The sequence below is a fragment of the Crocodylus porosus genome, unplaced genomic scaffold (genome assembly GCF_001723895.1).
Source record: "Crocodylus porosus isolate Cpor-Errol unplaced genomic scaffold, CroPor_comp1, whole genome shotgun sequence".
NCBI classification, from domain to species: domain Eukaryota; kingdom Metazoa; phylum Chordata; order Crocodylia; family Crocodylidae; genus Crocodylus; species Crocodylus porosus.
The window spans coordinates 62,003,284-62,018,816 of record NW_017728949.1 but is presented as its reverse complement, the minus strand read 5'-3'; the positions used below and the strand labels follow the sequence as shown (position 1 = coordinate 62,018,816).

General features: G+C 42.9%; 1 protein-coding gene across 2 annotated transcripts in view; it reads left to right on the top strand.

Moving 5' to 3' along the window:
• Positions 1-1,662: 1,662 nt before the first annotated feature.
• The window catches only part of ZNF148 (zinc finger protein 148), a 50,980-nt gene continuing 37,109 nt past the window's right edge, over positions 1,663-15,533 (top strand). Inside the window, exons 1-2 of one of the 2 annotated variants that reach the window (XM_019553852.1) lie at positions 1,663-1,805; positions 2,238-2,330. The gene's annotated coding sequence lies outside the window, so the exon portion shown is untranslated. The remainder of the gene's footprint in view (positions 1,806-2,237; positions 2,331-15,533) is intronic. The other variant, XM_019553850.1, reaches the window with a different exon arrangement.

Genomic DNA, 15,533 nt, shown 5'->3' with positions numbered 1-15,533 from the left:
TGGCCTACATCCTCCCTTCAACGCATCAAATAGGTATGAATGTGTGGCTGCCCCTCTGCCTACCCTCAGCATCTACCTCCTACAGTCATGACTCCTGCAAGGTTCCAGGCCCTGGGGCTGGCTGGTGCCTCCCTGAGGTGGGGTGGTAGATGGCCCAAGCCTGCAACTCCTTGTTGGTAACACCCCAAGTCCTGGAGGCTTCACAGACCTCCTCCCCCTTCTGCGAGCAGAGGAAGACCCCGGCGCCTGCCAGGCTGCAGCCTCTTCCAATACCTCCTATCAGCGACTCCATGCACCCTTTTTGTTTATGTGCCCCTCATCCAGAGCCCCAGGACTTCCTGGTTGACCTTTTCCTGGTCCTCGCCAAGAGACCTAGTGATCTGTCTGACCAAGAAGGATGCCACCAGCACTTTTTAAGCTGCTCACCTCTAAATAAAACAAGGCTTCACTGGCGAGTGATGGAGGGCAAGATCAACTACAGAAGAAGGCTTATTTGTATAATTATCTGCATTTTTGAGTTACAGGGAGCAATATAAAGTACAGGCAGTCCTCTACTTACAACATTTTGCACTTGCAACATTTATAAATTGACACCGCTTTGACTTTCTGACATCAGTTTCGACTTTACAATGCTTGATGCAACGCCACACCATGGTCAGCGAATGGGTTCGCTGCATCGCCTATCTCCCTGGAGAAAGTTTGGACAGACATCCTTAGACAGTTTCTTTAAGAAAGCAGATGAGACTCCAGAAAAACCTGTAGCGAAGACTCCAGCCAAGAGCCCTTCAAAAAGTCCAGCTAAGTCACCTCAAAGAAGTCCTTCCAAATCAGTATGATTGCTATTTACAATATGAATGCATTAGTGTAATTATATTACTCATCTATAATCATGGACGACTGGTGCCTCCTGACTCCTGAGTCTGGGGGGGCACCAGATTATTGACGGGAGGGAAGGAGGCCCTCAGCAGCTGATCACTGACTGGGGCGGGGGGCCTGTGTATGTCCCTCAGCAGCCCATCACTGAGCCAGTAGCAAAGCTGGAAGTGAAATTCCAGTTTCATGACTGGAACCAATTTCAGGAACCAGTCCCCCATTTATCGCCTATGGGATAACCAGTTATGACATTTCCAAATTACGTTTCGACTTAAGATGTGGTTTTCAGGAACCCATGGTGTCATATGTTTGAGGACTGCCTGTAAAGAAGGAGGCTTATTTATATCAATACCTGCATTTTTGAGTTGTAAGGAGCGATATGAAGTAAAGAAGGCTTATTTGCCTCATTATCTGCATTTTGGCACGATATAAAGTAAAGAAGGCTTATTTATATCAGTGTCTGCATTTGTGAGTTATAGGAGCGATATGAAGTAAAGAAGAAGGCTTATTTGTTTCATTACCTGCATTTTGGAGCGACAGAAAGTAAAGAAGACTGATTTGAAGACTTATCCGCATTCCGCCCCCCCCCCCGGCTTTTCAGCCCCGACGGTCATTTCCCCCTCGGGAAGCGGGGTGGTCTCTACCCGACCCGGGGTTCGCGGTTGCTGTGGGGCCGTTAACCTCCTTCCACCCCGGAACTGACCTCCAGTCGCAGCGCCGGGTCCTCCGGCGCTTCCCAGGCTGCCCTGCGCGCGGCGGCGCTCTGGCCGCCCGTCTTGTCGCCGCCAGGCGGAGGCGGAGGCGGAGGTGCTGCGCGAGCCGAGCAGGAAGGAGTCGCCGCCGCCGCCACCGCCGAACTTTCCCTCAGGCCCCGCCATGCCCGGCGCCGCGGCCCGCGGACCCTGAGCGCCGCCCCTTCTCCGCGCCCGCCGGTAAGCAGCGGGGGAGGTTGCGGGCCGAGGCCTGGGCCTGTCCCCCCCGCGCTGCGGCCCGGCTCGGCCCGGCTCTCCTCAGAGCCGCGGGCGAGGAGGCCGCGGGCGGGCGGGGCTGCAGGCCTTGCCGGCTGACAGCCGCACACGGGTGGACGGACTGACGGACGGCACAAAGGGCGGGAGGGGGCGGCGGGCGGTCCAGCTATTGTCCGGGCCGCGCCCCTGTCAAACTTGGGCGCCCGACGCCCCGCCTCAGGGTTCGGGGGTTTTTCCGCCGCCCCAAACACACGCACTAACTCCGCGCAGGGGCCGGGACTGCGAGTTGAAGGAAGGGGGACGAGTTGCCTCCCGGCCCCATTTCTCTGTTTTGGTTTTTCTGGGGTTTTGGGTTTTTTTTTACAGATTTTATTTCTCGATTTATTTTTTTTGCAGAAGCCTCCTGCCTCGGGGGTCCGTGTCGTGGCATTTAGAAACGGACGGCACTCGGCCGGTGTCCGTCCCCCCCCCCCCACCGAAGCTCTGCGGGTATTTTTATCGATTGATTTCTTTTTTTTAACTTTTCTGTGCCAGCCGGGCTCAGCTCTCTGCAGGTGGGGAGGGAAGGAGGAGGAGGCCGATGGGCATCCTCCCGCTTCTCCGTAGCCCTAAGTCAGAGAGGAGATCAGATGAGAGGGACTTATGAACCATTACAGCCTCAGGGGAAAAAAAAATGGGAAAGGTTTTATATCCCAGAAAAGCAGAGAGAGAGCTCCCAGGGACACCTGTCAGCGGTGTTGGCCCTGGGAATCTGTAGTCGACCAGATGGCCTTTGCAAGGGTCCGGCAGTGTTGGGACCCTGGGCAAGAGAGTCATTTGGGGCCCCTTAGAGGCTGAATTTTGATGCCCTATAAGCACATTAGACATTTGTTGCAAAAGTTTTGGGGGCCCTAAAGTGCGGGGCTGCCCGGTTTGCCCTCCCCTAATGCTGCCTCTGCATGAAAACTGTGGGCCCAGCGTCCAAAATGCCGGTGGTTTCCTAGCAGAGATGAACAGTAATATTCATGGATAATGGGGGGGGACATTATAAAATTAACTCCGCAGATTCGGTCTCCTCCCTTCTCTGAAACATCCTTCACGTGGACTTTATTAGGAAGAGTGCGCAGCCTGTTTACTTATTTAAAAAATAAATAAGTTCAAGGCCTATTTATTTACTGAGTTTCTAAAAGCACTTTCCTCCCAGTTGTTTCTGGGCACATGTGCCCGTTCTAAAATACACCCTCAAAAAATACACCCAGTTAGCTAACTGGTGTTGCTGTATGGAATGAAAATAGAGGCCAGTCTTCTGCATTTAGGTATTAAATATAGCATGCAAATTTTCTGCCCTTAGCCCCTCGGACAAAAGCATGAGACAACAGGTGTATGTATCATCTTTATTTTTGGCATTATCGGTTTTGATTGCTTAATTATATATATTTCATTTTAATCTCTACCCATTGCATATATAGTCCCTGATCCTGCAAATAGGTTTAAGTTTACTTTCATGGAAAGAGTCTAATATAATGAATACTGAGATTGTTAAGTTATGAATGTCTAAGCAGTTGCTGAGGGAGCACAATGACTATAATCTGTATTGGAAAAATATTGGGAAGAAAAGTAATTCCTGCAGAAGGCAAAAAGTTGTGTTGTGGCCCAATCGTGGAAATAAATGAATGAGCTTTTAAGTCAAAATACTAAAGTGATACTTTTCAGACACTTTCACTCTCTAGGGGATGGTATGTCTGTAAATATACTTACTTATATGGTCCATGGCACTTTATTCTAGAAAAAAAATTGTAGTCTTTATCTATGTAGAAAAATGCTACCTCTAGTTTTGGAACCGCTGTTTGGCCAAAAATGTTAATGATGCATTAAGGCAGTGTTATGGATATGCTTTATCCAAGTAAAATATTATGCCCACACAGGCAAAAGAATGTCGCTTATATTCCAGGTAGTGCCTGCCCATGATCCAGGCACTACAGATTTGATGAGGTAAATTTGGAAATGGTGAAGGTCTGGATTCAGTTGTCAGCTTTTTGTGTCAAGTCAGTTTAAAAAGGAAAAAAAACCCCAACAAAAACCTCTAAAAGCCAAGTTTTAGGGATGAAAGGTTGGCCCTTGTCACTTTTCCAGTGAGGAGGGAAAAATGTGATAGAATCAACAGTTTGTTTCTACTTGAAATCTCATGTGTTTCTTTGTAATTTCCCCCCCTCCTGTCTTCCCCCCATGAAGAATATGAAGTGTGCTGTTGCTCCATTGTAAATATCACCAGTTGACCCATTAGACAGTGCCTTTTTGGAGTAGCTTGCAAAACAGACCATAACTCTAGTTCATGTTAGGAAAAATGTTTTCAAGTAGATTAGACTTTATTTAGTTTTGGTTAAGTATTGTAAAAAAACAAAACAAAAACCCCATATCCTGGTCCTAATATTATGAACAGTGTTTTTGTGTAATTATAATGAGAATTAATGACAAGTTGTCCATGTGGTTTTAAATATTATCCTGTAGTGGTTGCTAGTTGTGTGTAATGCGATTGTCCTGAAGAACCTGAAAGTGAAACTGCTTTGTCTCTTTTCATTGTCCAGAGTGAAATGCTAAAATTAAATGAGCAGGGTAAGAGTTGAAAATTAAATTTAAAAGAATGCTATCAGTTGAAATAACCTAACTTATTAGTAACATAAGAATAGCAATGCTTTCTTTAAAATATATATATTTAATTTGACTGGCCTTTTAGTGATAGCTGCCCTCTCAGATTGCCACACATTAGCGAGAACATAGAGCACAAGGCCCTTAGCTTGCAATCTGATCTGCATAGCTGGATGTGTATGCCCCAGTAAAGGCCCACTGAAGTGATCAGGGCTTCTCATGGGCATAGGGATCTGCCCACTTGGATCAGATTGCAGGATTGGGGCCCAAGCTGATAAATGGATGATCCATGTTAGCAGGTGAATTTTCTCCTGACCAGATTGTGCTGGGCTGATAACACTTCTTTAAGTACAGAGATTCATGAGGTATTTCTTGACAATTGGTAGAAAATATTCTTGTATAGCTTGGCATACATACTTACTCTTGAACTAGTATGGGATATCCACGTGCAGATTACCTGATGTCTGTGAAGAGCAGAAATGTAACTGTTGGCAGGACATTGGATGTCAGCAAGGTGCAGACCATTAGTAATGTAGGAGTCTGTAACAGGTACAAACTCGAGTGGGGACTCTCTCTTATAAGAGACTTTTTCACAGTATTTATTTTCAGTTACATAGATTATGCCCATTACTTTATTTCAGTATTTTCAGCAAAGTTAAAAACACAATCCCATCTGTTTAGCTCATTGGTACTATATATACATTCTAAATAGACACTTATTTTTTAAGGGTTTTCATCTTCACATCTGAAGCAGAGTGTCCTTTAGCACAACAGCACTGTCTTCAGCTACAGCAGCAATAACTGACACACAGATTGAACCTGTTTAACTTGCACAAACAAATGCAAAATAACACACACAAAGACTGTGATGGGATTTGTGATGAAAAATGTGACACGTAGTTAAATGCATAAGGATATTTGCATATGTCATTTGTGATTCAAATAATGTATTCTAAAGAACTTCAGTCTCTTTTCTTGGGATACTTGGCAAGTGGACTTATTTTTGTACGCAGGCCTGAGCAGAGGCTAGTGGAGCGCACAGAATGCTGAAGGATTTGTACATGCATGTGTATCTAATGAAACTTAAATTATTGATAGATTTTAATAACTCAATGTGTTCTATCTGCCATTTTTAAAATAACAGATAATAGTTTCGCTCCAACCTTCCAAAAATACCTTTTTTATCATTATTATTAAATGCAGTATATGTAAGTAGCAATTTATAATAATGAAAAGTATAACTGTTTCAACAAGTGTTTTGGAAAAATTATATGGTCAATTGCTGTTTAACACAACATCTTATAGGTATTAGTCTGATTTTGCAACTGATGTTCTCAGTTTTGATTTTTGCTCTACTGACATATTAGTATTACTGTATCTGAATCTTGTCACAATTTGTACAGAAAACTTCAAGACAGTGCTGTTTGATTCGTCTTTTATGACTAGGATGACATTTTTATAAGTGCACAATTAAACAGTCTGATGATAAAATGAAATCTGTGTGGGCAGAAGATCCAACCTACAAACAGCAGAAGGATATAATTTGTGAACAGCCTATCAAGTATAAACTGTCTAGATCTCTAGCACTGGAAAGACGAGAAGCATATAAAATGACTATCAAACAAAATAATTTTATGCCATAACGTATGATATTAATAATGCATAAAGTTGTTGTGAGGTCTGGCTGAATAAAGTTTTTAATGTGGGAGGCTTGTATACAATTTTAGAACAAAAGTGTGTAAATGGAGGCTGCATAGGGTAAACTATAACCATTTGTAAATATTGCAAGGATTACTTTAATGGGTCTGTAATAATATCCTGTATCGTCTGTATTAAGTTTTTACTACTGTTGTTCCCCAGAATAGGATACAGAAGTTTTCAGATGGAAGAGTTTATGGTGGTAGTCATGATTGGATAATGTTACATTATTGAGGGGGGTGGAGTGAAGAAGATTGATATTGGCAGATTTGACATAGTTGTGTGTTCACTAACTATGTTTAAGAATAGGATGACAAACATGTTTTTGCATTATCTAAATTGCAGCTTCTAAGTGGTTGCTTTTAAGAAGACTAAATGTGTTTGCACTTTTTTTAGGTATTGAATTTGAGGTGAGAAAGTACTGGCATGCTCCAAATGAATATAATTTGTTCCTAGTCTTCATAATTCTCATTTGCCATGGCCTCTCCGATCTGTCTTCTGTAGACATAGTAAACAGGTTTATATTGGGGATTTTTTAATGTTTGCTGGGTTATAGCCTTTATAACTTAATTTCCTAATCTGACCGATACCACAACAAAATTATTTTGTTTTTCTCAATGTCTGTAAGCTGTCTCCTTCTGTTTCTATCTTTTTTTTTAATTCTGCATTCATGGAGACCCCTGACCAAGGTTATTTATCATTGAGTTTAGCAAACATTTAATTTAAAGTGAAATTTTTCCTACTAAGCTGTTATCACCAAGCTAGGAGGTGATGTGAGCAAGCTGCTGAAAGAGTGGTTGGGATTGATTGGCAGCTTGGGAGGGGAACAGAGCAAGAAGTTTTTGCATTCTGTAGCTTTATGAAGAGTCCAGAGGCAGAGGACAGTAAAAGGACTGGAATCCTTGTTAGCATGCAGATTCTGCAGTATGGCACTTGAAGAATGTCTAGTGTTGTAAAATTAGAAAGACACATGGTAAATAAAGTGTCATTAAGAATTCAGTAAGAGTCAAAGAGGGATTGGATATTTGTATCGATTTATAATTGTTAATACTTACAAAAACAGTATTAGAAAAGAGTGAAAAACCCTTGTATTTCAGGGTTTAAACCAGCTTTTTAACTGTATGAGATTATAGTGAAATTTTACTAGGGAACAGGTTATGCCCATCTGCCCTTTATGGCAGGGTCAGTAGCACCTTTTTTCTGAAGCTTCCAACAGCTGTCAGGGTATGGAACTAGAGGGAATATGGATATGTTCCTTTGTGGCAATTACTATGGAATAATATATATCTGTGGCCACTGTTAGGGGTAGAATTGTTTTTTCTGGTGCCTTTACAGAAAATAGAGGCTTTCTCTGATGATCATCTGGATACTCCATCATGAGACTGTTTCCTGTCCCTGACCATTGCTCTCATGATTCCTAGTACAGGTCACTGTTATGCTGAGAGCCTCTGGCAAGTAAAATGTAGGAAGTAAATGGCAAAAGTCCAGGTTCTAGGAAGGGTCAGTTAGCACTGAGCATTTCTAAAGTCATATGTAGTAGGTGTAGTGGATGTGAAAGAACAACAGTTACCTTTCTATCACTGTGTCCATAAAGTATCTTGAAAGGGAATTGCACATAGTAGTTGGAAATGTGATGGATCCAAGCTGCCTCTTTCTGCTGAGTTAATCTAATTTTATAGCTATTGTGAAGAAATTTTTGTTTACTTAGTGGACTGAGTAACTTCACTGTGGATGGTCAGGACTCATGGTGACAAAATGCAACATTATTTCATTGAATTTAGGCCACCATTACTTGATTAGTTTGAGGAGTATTAGCTTTCATCTTGTGAGTTGACCACATATACCTTTTCTTTTGCAAAATCCTGTGTGTGTGTATTAGGTTCATTTTCACTCTGCATTGTTAGTGTCTTTATGTAAGCGAGCAGTTATTACTCCTCAAGGGTTTTTTAGCCCTTATGCGAGAAGTTACCTACTGGTACTGGTAAGCTGGACAGTCATAATTCAGTGTGCATCTTCAGTGGGTTGGTAACAGGGAAGCTGTAGAGTAGAGGTTGTTTTTAGGGATGTTGGTTGTGTATGGAGTCCAGGAGAACGTAGTGATTTTCTTCTGGATCTGTGCAAGCCAAATGGTTTTTTCTTCTTTGTATATCTTGTAATCTCATTACAATGGCTTGTCTAAATGACTTTTAATTTATTAAAGATTTGAAATTTGGAGATTTGCCCTGGGGAGGGATGGATAAAATAAGAATTACATAAAAGCAAATCTGAGCCTTATTTGTGTTGCAGGGACCAGGACTCAAATTCATGTTTTTTACGGGTTTTTTTGGGTCTAAGCTCTTTTTAGTATTAAAATGTAGGGTTTGTATTCTATAGAAGTTTATTATTTTTCCAAAGAACTGAATACAGTGAAATGCATTTCTAGTTCAACTTAATTAACCTACATGCCTCATTAGTGCATTTTTTGTGGTGTGGTATCATTCAGCATGGGAGGGGGAAAGCACCTGTCAGCATAAGGAGCTCAAGTAGATATTTTGTGATGAGAGTGATGAACAATGGCCACTTCAGGGTCTTTTATTTTCAGTCTGGCTGATAGCTAGCAGCGAAAATTTGAACTTTTGCCTTCTGATGAATTTGAGTAAAGCAGCAACATCACCAGACAACCTAGCTAAGATTGGTTTTTCCACTTCTGAGAATTAATGTGTTTTTTAGTTTACTGTAAAAGCAAAGCGTTTAACTTTGGGAGCATGCTGGTGGTGATTTTTTACTTCCTTTAATCTCAGGGAGGATAGGAACCCTTTAATCAAGCAATTTAGTGTTTGTATTCCTAAATGGAAAGGTGTTGCAAAAACATGTTTATCTCAAGACTGTCGTGGTCGTTTCTTTCAGGGTCCTCAGGTTAATGCTAATATGACCCCTAGGTTACATTATTATTTGTTATCTGATGGGCACAGTGTGCCAGACACTGTAATCACATGTATTTTCATTCACCCATACCTGCACAGGGTAATAATATAAGCCCTGAAGAGGATGCAGTTTAAATCTTGGAAGACTTCATATAAAAGATGAGGGAAGAGGCTATGCAGTTTTTATCAATGTTATATGTTTCATTACGTACTTTTAAGCTACGGAAATGAATCTCAACTATATCCTGCTGCCAGGCCATCCATCCTTTATTGGTTGGTCAGTTGCTTGGATGCAGTATTTGGAATTGGAGCATTGCATTTTATGTAGCCTTACAGCACCACTCGCTAGCATTAGTACATTCAGCATGCTAGGGGATATTACTTAGTGAGTACATTACATCAGAGGTGGTTTCCTGCCTGCTGACTGGTGAGCATGTTCCAGTTCTTGGCTTGGAGGTGAAGTAATTCAGGTTGTTGGTTCTGGATGATTTCCAATTTCATGCAGATGTTTGCCGTTAATTATTAGCTTCTAAATTCACAGAAGCAGTAGACTTCATAATTTTGGCCTTAGAGGAGGTATACGTAGAGATGGGCCCTGTTCTCAGGTCAGTTCAAGGGTGGGGGGTTGGACTCGATGATCTTCCGAGGTCCCTTCCAGCCCTGATGTCTATGAAATCTATGAATCACCCTTTGGCTTTCCTGATTTAATAATAAGCTTAAGCATTAAAACATTTTGGAGAAACCTGGGATACTGATGAAAGTTTAACCTACTTGGAGTCTGTGGTGGAGGTCAACAGGTTTGACTTTCTTTGAACTTCTCTCAGCTCTAAGACTATGGTAGAACTAGTCTGGGTTGTTGGTGGGTAAATATAGTATACCTCTGAACTATAATGTATTCAGTAGTCATTTATTCCAACACTTCTTCCTCATTCTTAGAAAAAAACCTCAGTCAAATTAGAGATCTCTTGTGACTGTGGCATCAGTGTCTAGGCAAGATTCTGTCCTGACTGAATTTCAGAATCCAAGATTGGAATGGTTCTCAGTGGATTTGGTGTGACCACATGTATAAGAGACCTCTGTTCTGTCTGGCTGTCAGTGATCAGTTTATGGTTACTAAATAACAGTGACTCCCTAAGTTTATAGGGTTCGACTTTTGTTTTAGTACATCAAGGTTTGGTTGCTAATTAGCAAAGTGGAAGTCAGGCTGAAAAACAGGTCCATGTTGGCAGAGATTTGGAAAATATTTTTGAGAAGGCCTTGAATTTGTCTGCTGTCTTTGCACAAGCCTCAGGGAAGTGGAGATGAATTTTTTAAAACTTTTCTTTTAGTCTGCTTTCCAGCTGTCTTGTTCTATGGACTTATTCTGACTAACATGGTGGATACCTAGCAGTCCTTGCTGATAATGTTAGGTACTGTCAGAAGTCACTCTTATGTTTGATAGCGTGGGCTTGCTGTTCTTACACAGCAGGTAGAGTCTAAGTAACTTACCAACATCATGTTTAGAAACTGTTGCTTGAATTTCTCCTCCACGTCCTGTGGGATTATTGCAGAGGAACATTTATTTTTCATTTTATTTTTATTGAATATACTATAGGTGCAGTGTGCTGAGAAGATGCATTTCCATTTTTTGTGCTAGTTGAATTTTCCTGAGGGCTAGCTGCTTTGTGTCCAGGTAAATAGTCCATCTGAGAAGAGTGCATAACTAAGGATTGGATGCAATTTTGTGGCAGGCTTAAATAAGAGAGTATTTAGGATTGGGAATCCAGAAAAAAGATGACAAAGCTGATAGGGAAATACAGAGCGCCCAAGCGAGGGACTAACAATAGAGGGATGGGGGTGAGGAGGGGAACGCAACTAGGTTACAGGAGATACAAAGTTAGCCAACTAAGCCTGGGAGTGGGGGACAGGGGAAGGGGAGGGAGGGGGTTCGCAATGCTGAGAGAGAAAGGAAATAGATACCCACAAACCCATTACAATTGTCCGCAATCATGGAGGAAGTGGTTCGGAGGAAGTGCCTCAGTCCATATACAATCTCATCGCGGGGGTCCTCTTTGGGTAGAGTGGGGTCGTCCGTGGTCAAAGAAGCCTCTCTGAGTGAAGGGAGGGTCCGTCTGGCATGGAGGAGGGGGGTGGTTCAGGCAGTCTCCTCCTTGTCTGGTCCAGCTCGTCTAGTGGGGTTGGAGTACTAGTGGTGGCCTGTGATGTGTTCCACGTAGATGTTGCGGGACCAACGGATGGTGTTGGACACCATGAGGCAGTGCATCAGCTTGGTGTAGCGGCAGGAGACGCGGCAGGCACGCAGGATGTTCCCGGCGCTCCTCAGTCTAGGTCCAGGCACAGCCGATGCGGTTCCCAAGGCGCGTGGCATTGCGGGCTCGGCTCCACAGTGAGGCAAAGTCCCCGCCATCTCTGCCGAACTCGCCCTCCAGTGAGCCGCTGAGGAAGGTGGCCGAATCTTGTCTGGTCGGCTGCCTTGCGATCCTCTTGTGGGCAGTCTCCTCGAGGGCGCTGGCAGCGATGGTATTTACCATCGCATCCGGGCAGGTCAGGAGGCGGAAGGCATGGGTGACCACTGCGATGTTGAGGTCTCCCATGTGGGGGATGTTGGCACCCCCCTGCTGGTAGGGGATGTGCAGGACCTCGTTGCTGACCCACAGTTCTTGAGCAGCCGCCAGATCGCAGTGTCTGTCTTCTTGAGGGGGGTCTTGGGGAACGCTGCGCCTCTCGGGACGAACGTGACGCGGGGGATAAGGAGGGTGTTCGCTGCGTCTGTCTTCTGCCAGGGGGCCAGCAGGGATGAGTCCAGCTTGTGGGCATCCTGCGTGATCCCGGTGATGGTCTCCTCCAGCGTCTGCCTGGCCCGGTGGCTGGTGGGCATCCCCAGGTGGCAGTAGGCCTCGCTGTCGCGCAGGTGCTTCATCGCCTGGCCCTGGATCATGAGGGTGGAGTCCAGGACGCGGCTTTTCTGCCTGCCGTCGTTGTGCAGGGAGGCGCTTTTGGTGACATTGAAGCACAGGCCCATCCACCTGGTCGCCTCGGATGATATTGTGGCAGGCTTAAATAAGAGAATATATTACATGCAGATGCAGCCAAATGAAAACTTCTTGTTGACAATTTATAATCTGTCTCCCAAAACTTTATTTTTTGGATGAGACACAAGACTTAACCTCATCCTATATGAGTTTGGCATAATGCTTGTGAGCCATAATAAACATTTACAAAAAAATAGTGTCTGGAATACTCCAGTGGGTAGAAGGTAAAATTGTTACTCATAAAAATGGTTTAGAATTTGCATTGTGTGCGCTATAAAGGTCCCCTTCGTGAAAATACTTCCCAGCAGTTAAAAGCAAGTTCAGAAATACAGCCTTTGCTCTTTAATGCTAACTTCGTTATTCGTGTGTTTGTCCTCTTTGGGGGTTATATGATTGTTAGCTTCTTCCTAAAAAGGTTTTAAGTAATGTGGAAATTGAAAATGGTGCAGAATGTAGCTTCTCATTTAATGACGGATGTTAACTAGAACACCCTAAAAGGTGTGTACAAGGCTTATGTTGAGGCTTATGGGTTGGGGTTAGAAACTTTTTTTTTTTATCATTATAGTGCCCTTTTAGGTAGTTTTGTATTTTCTTACTGTCTTGTGTTGGTTTGAACTTTTTAGATTTTTTTTGCATGGCTGTATAGATGGGTCTTTCAGAAAACAGAAAAGCTAAAATAATGTTGTGTGCACAAGTAAGTTAAAAGACCCAATATTAGGTAACAAACTCAAACAGTCAAAAGTCAGGAAGTGCCAGAATTAAGATTACTGATATACTTTATGATATAGTCTTGAATACATGATCATATGCTGAATTCTTATCAGGAGCCCTACCTCATTCAACACACCGGGTGGATGTCATGCAGTGAGCAGCTATTCAGTATTTTGCTTTTTTCCCTTGGTTCAGTGTGTGCCCTTATGCCTTATTTACTGTACGCTATTCAGACCTTTTAATTTCCTCATGGGCTTGTCTGTGGGCTCATCATGAGAGTATGTGAATGCTTCACAAATATTAATAATGCTTAGTTCTTACATAATTCTTCTGATCAGTAGATCTCAAGAGTTTTCCAAAGGAGGTCAGTATCATTATTTCCATGTTGCAGAAGAAGAAACAAAAGCACAGAAGGGGGGAAGTGATTTTACTAAGGTCATACAGCATGTCAGTGGAAGAATTAAACCTCTGAATCCTTAGTTCTATGCCTTATCCACAAGATTTTTCATATTTCTCAGGTGTGGTTGGTGCTGAGAAACCCTTTTAGACCTTAAGTTCTTACCAGCACACTATCTTAGTCTATTTTTACTGGTGATGGTCATGTTGGGGCTCCTGGCAGTTCACAGTTATTATTCCATTCCTTTTGGCATGTTGAAGCAGCCAGTTCAGCTGGAAACCCAAACTTCTTACAGGTACATTTAGCGAATCAGTAGCTAGCTATTAAGAGGCCAGAACTCAGTTGTCTGCCATCTTCCAAATATTTCACAGGTGACAAGACTTAGGCCTACATTTTTCTCTTATGTATGACATCCCATATGAGCTGTGCATTCGCGACAGTAAAAAGAGCAGCATGAAGTGGCTAGTTCACTTCTGATGTTTTGGACTTTTCAAGTACTAGCAAGTATTTTCCAACACCCCCGGTGAGATCCAGAGGATAGCGATGTCTCAATTTGAGATGCTTAGTATCTGATTTTCTTTTCAGTGTACCTTGCAGTATATAGCTATTTATATGTCAAAATACAGCTCTTGACTTTAGTTGCAGGTGTGGGTGATTGGAGTTGGTAGGAATCAGAGGTAAGGATCTTGAGTCAGGCATCCAGAAAATGAGTAAAACTCAATTGATAACCACCTGTGAAAAGTTTGGTTTAAGTGACTTGCCTGGTATTGCACCTGTTCTCCAGAGCAGCATTCAGCTGCTTTGGCAATGAGACTGTCTTCTTTACTTAATTCCCTCATATCTTTTCATCTATACAGCAAATAAAACTGCTGTCTTGAATGACAGACTAAGGAGTCTGCTGTCTGTATAAGCCTCCCTAGAGCAGGTACATCCTATATAATGGAACAGATAGGATCCAGTTGAAAAAACAGCAAGTTGTCCTGAAATTAAGGACTGTATTGTAATATTGTAATACACATACACGAGGGGTCTGATGTAGGGTACTAGGGGTCATCCTAATGTTGGGATTCCTGAACTTTTGAGTGCTTGCTTGTGCAACCTAAGTCATGTTCTTTTGAGGTACTTTGTGTATTTTCAAAGGTTTTTAAATGAGCAATTCTGAAGAAAGCAACTTAGATTCACTGCACAAACGTGGAATGAAGCACTTTGCCTGTGGGTTTCACAGATACTTCCTGACAGCAGAGGAACAGTACGATTCAGAAATCTGGGGTTGTACTCCAGCTCTGGAAGAATGTACTTGAATGCCTCAACTCTTATGATGGAGAAGCAAGGCTTTTGTGACCTTTTTTTTTTTTTTTTAATTGACCCAAGTGTATAGGTGGAAGAGATGTTGGATGAGTTTTTAAACTATAGTTAGTATACAGTTGATAAAAGATACCACAAAAATACCCTTGCCTATCTCAGATTTCCAGGACTATCATGGCTAAAACGCTGTAGCCCCCCAGTCCTTATGCTCACTCTCCAAACATTACTCTTTCTGCCCTATGTTTTCCAACCTGCCCTAGTCCTGTTTATTTCTTGCCTGTGGCTTAATATCCCAGACCCAGTGCCATTCTTTTTAGTTCCAATCACCATTCCCCATGCTTCTGATCGTAGTAATTACTTGCCTAGCACTTCATTTCTTGTCTAGTAGCCATTCCTCTTTCCTGCTTATCCTCCAGCTCCTGGTTCTCAGTCTGTTTTTCTAGCTAGTCCCCTCTACCTACTACTCTCTGGTTCCTCATCGGTTCCATTTCTACCTTGTGGCCTTCCTTCTGCCATGCAGCTGATTCTCAGCCTTTGTTTTTTTGTCTTGTCAGTTGTAGTCTCATTCTAGTTCTTCCTTTGACCTTGGTGTTTGAGATCTTTTTTTGCTCCTAACTCGTAATCCAGCCTGGTGTGCAGTCCATTTCCCTCCAGTCTTCTGCAGCCTCCAACTGCAGTTTCTGCCTTCTATATACTTTTTCCCAGTTGCCTCCCCTGCCATCCTACCAGCTGTCTTGTCTTCTCTTCAGCACTTCTCCATGATGCCTTGGTCATGTGGAGAAGACAGCAAGGGTGTAGATTAAACATTTTTTCTGCTTTCAGTTCAGTTGCTTGGACCCAGCACCGACTACAAGCAGCCAAAAGATTCATTTGCACTGAGATTCCGTCTCAGGCCCAGCACAAGCAGAAGCTTTGGGAAATATAGATGCTAAACTCAAAGATTTCATAGATTTCATAGACATTAGGGCTGGAAGGGACCTCGGAAGATCATCGAGTCCAGCCCCCCGCCCAAAGGCAGGAA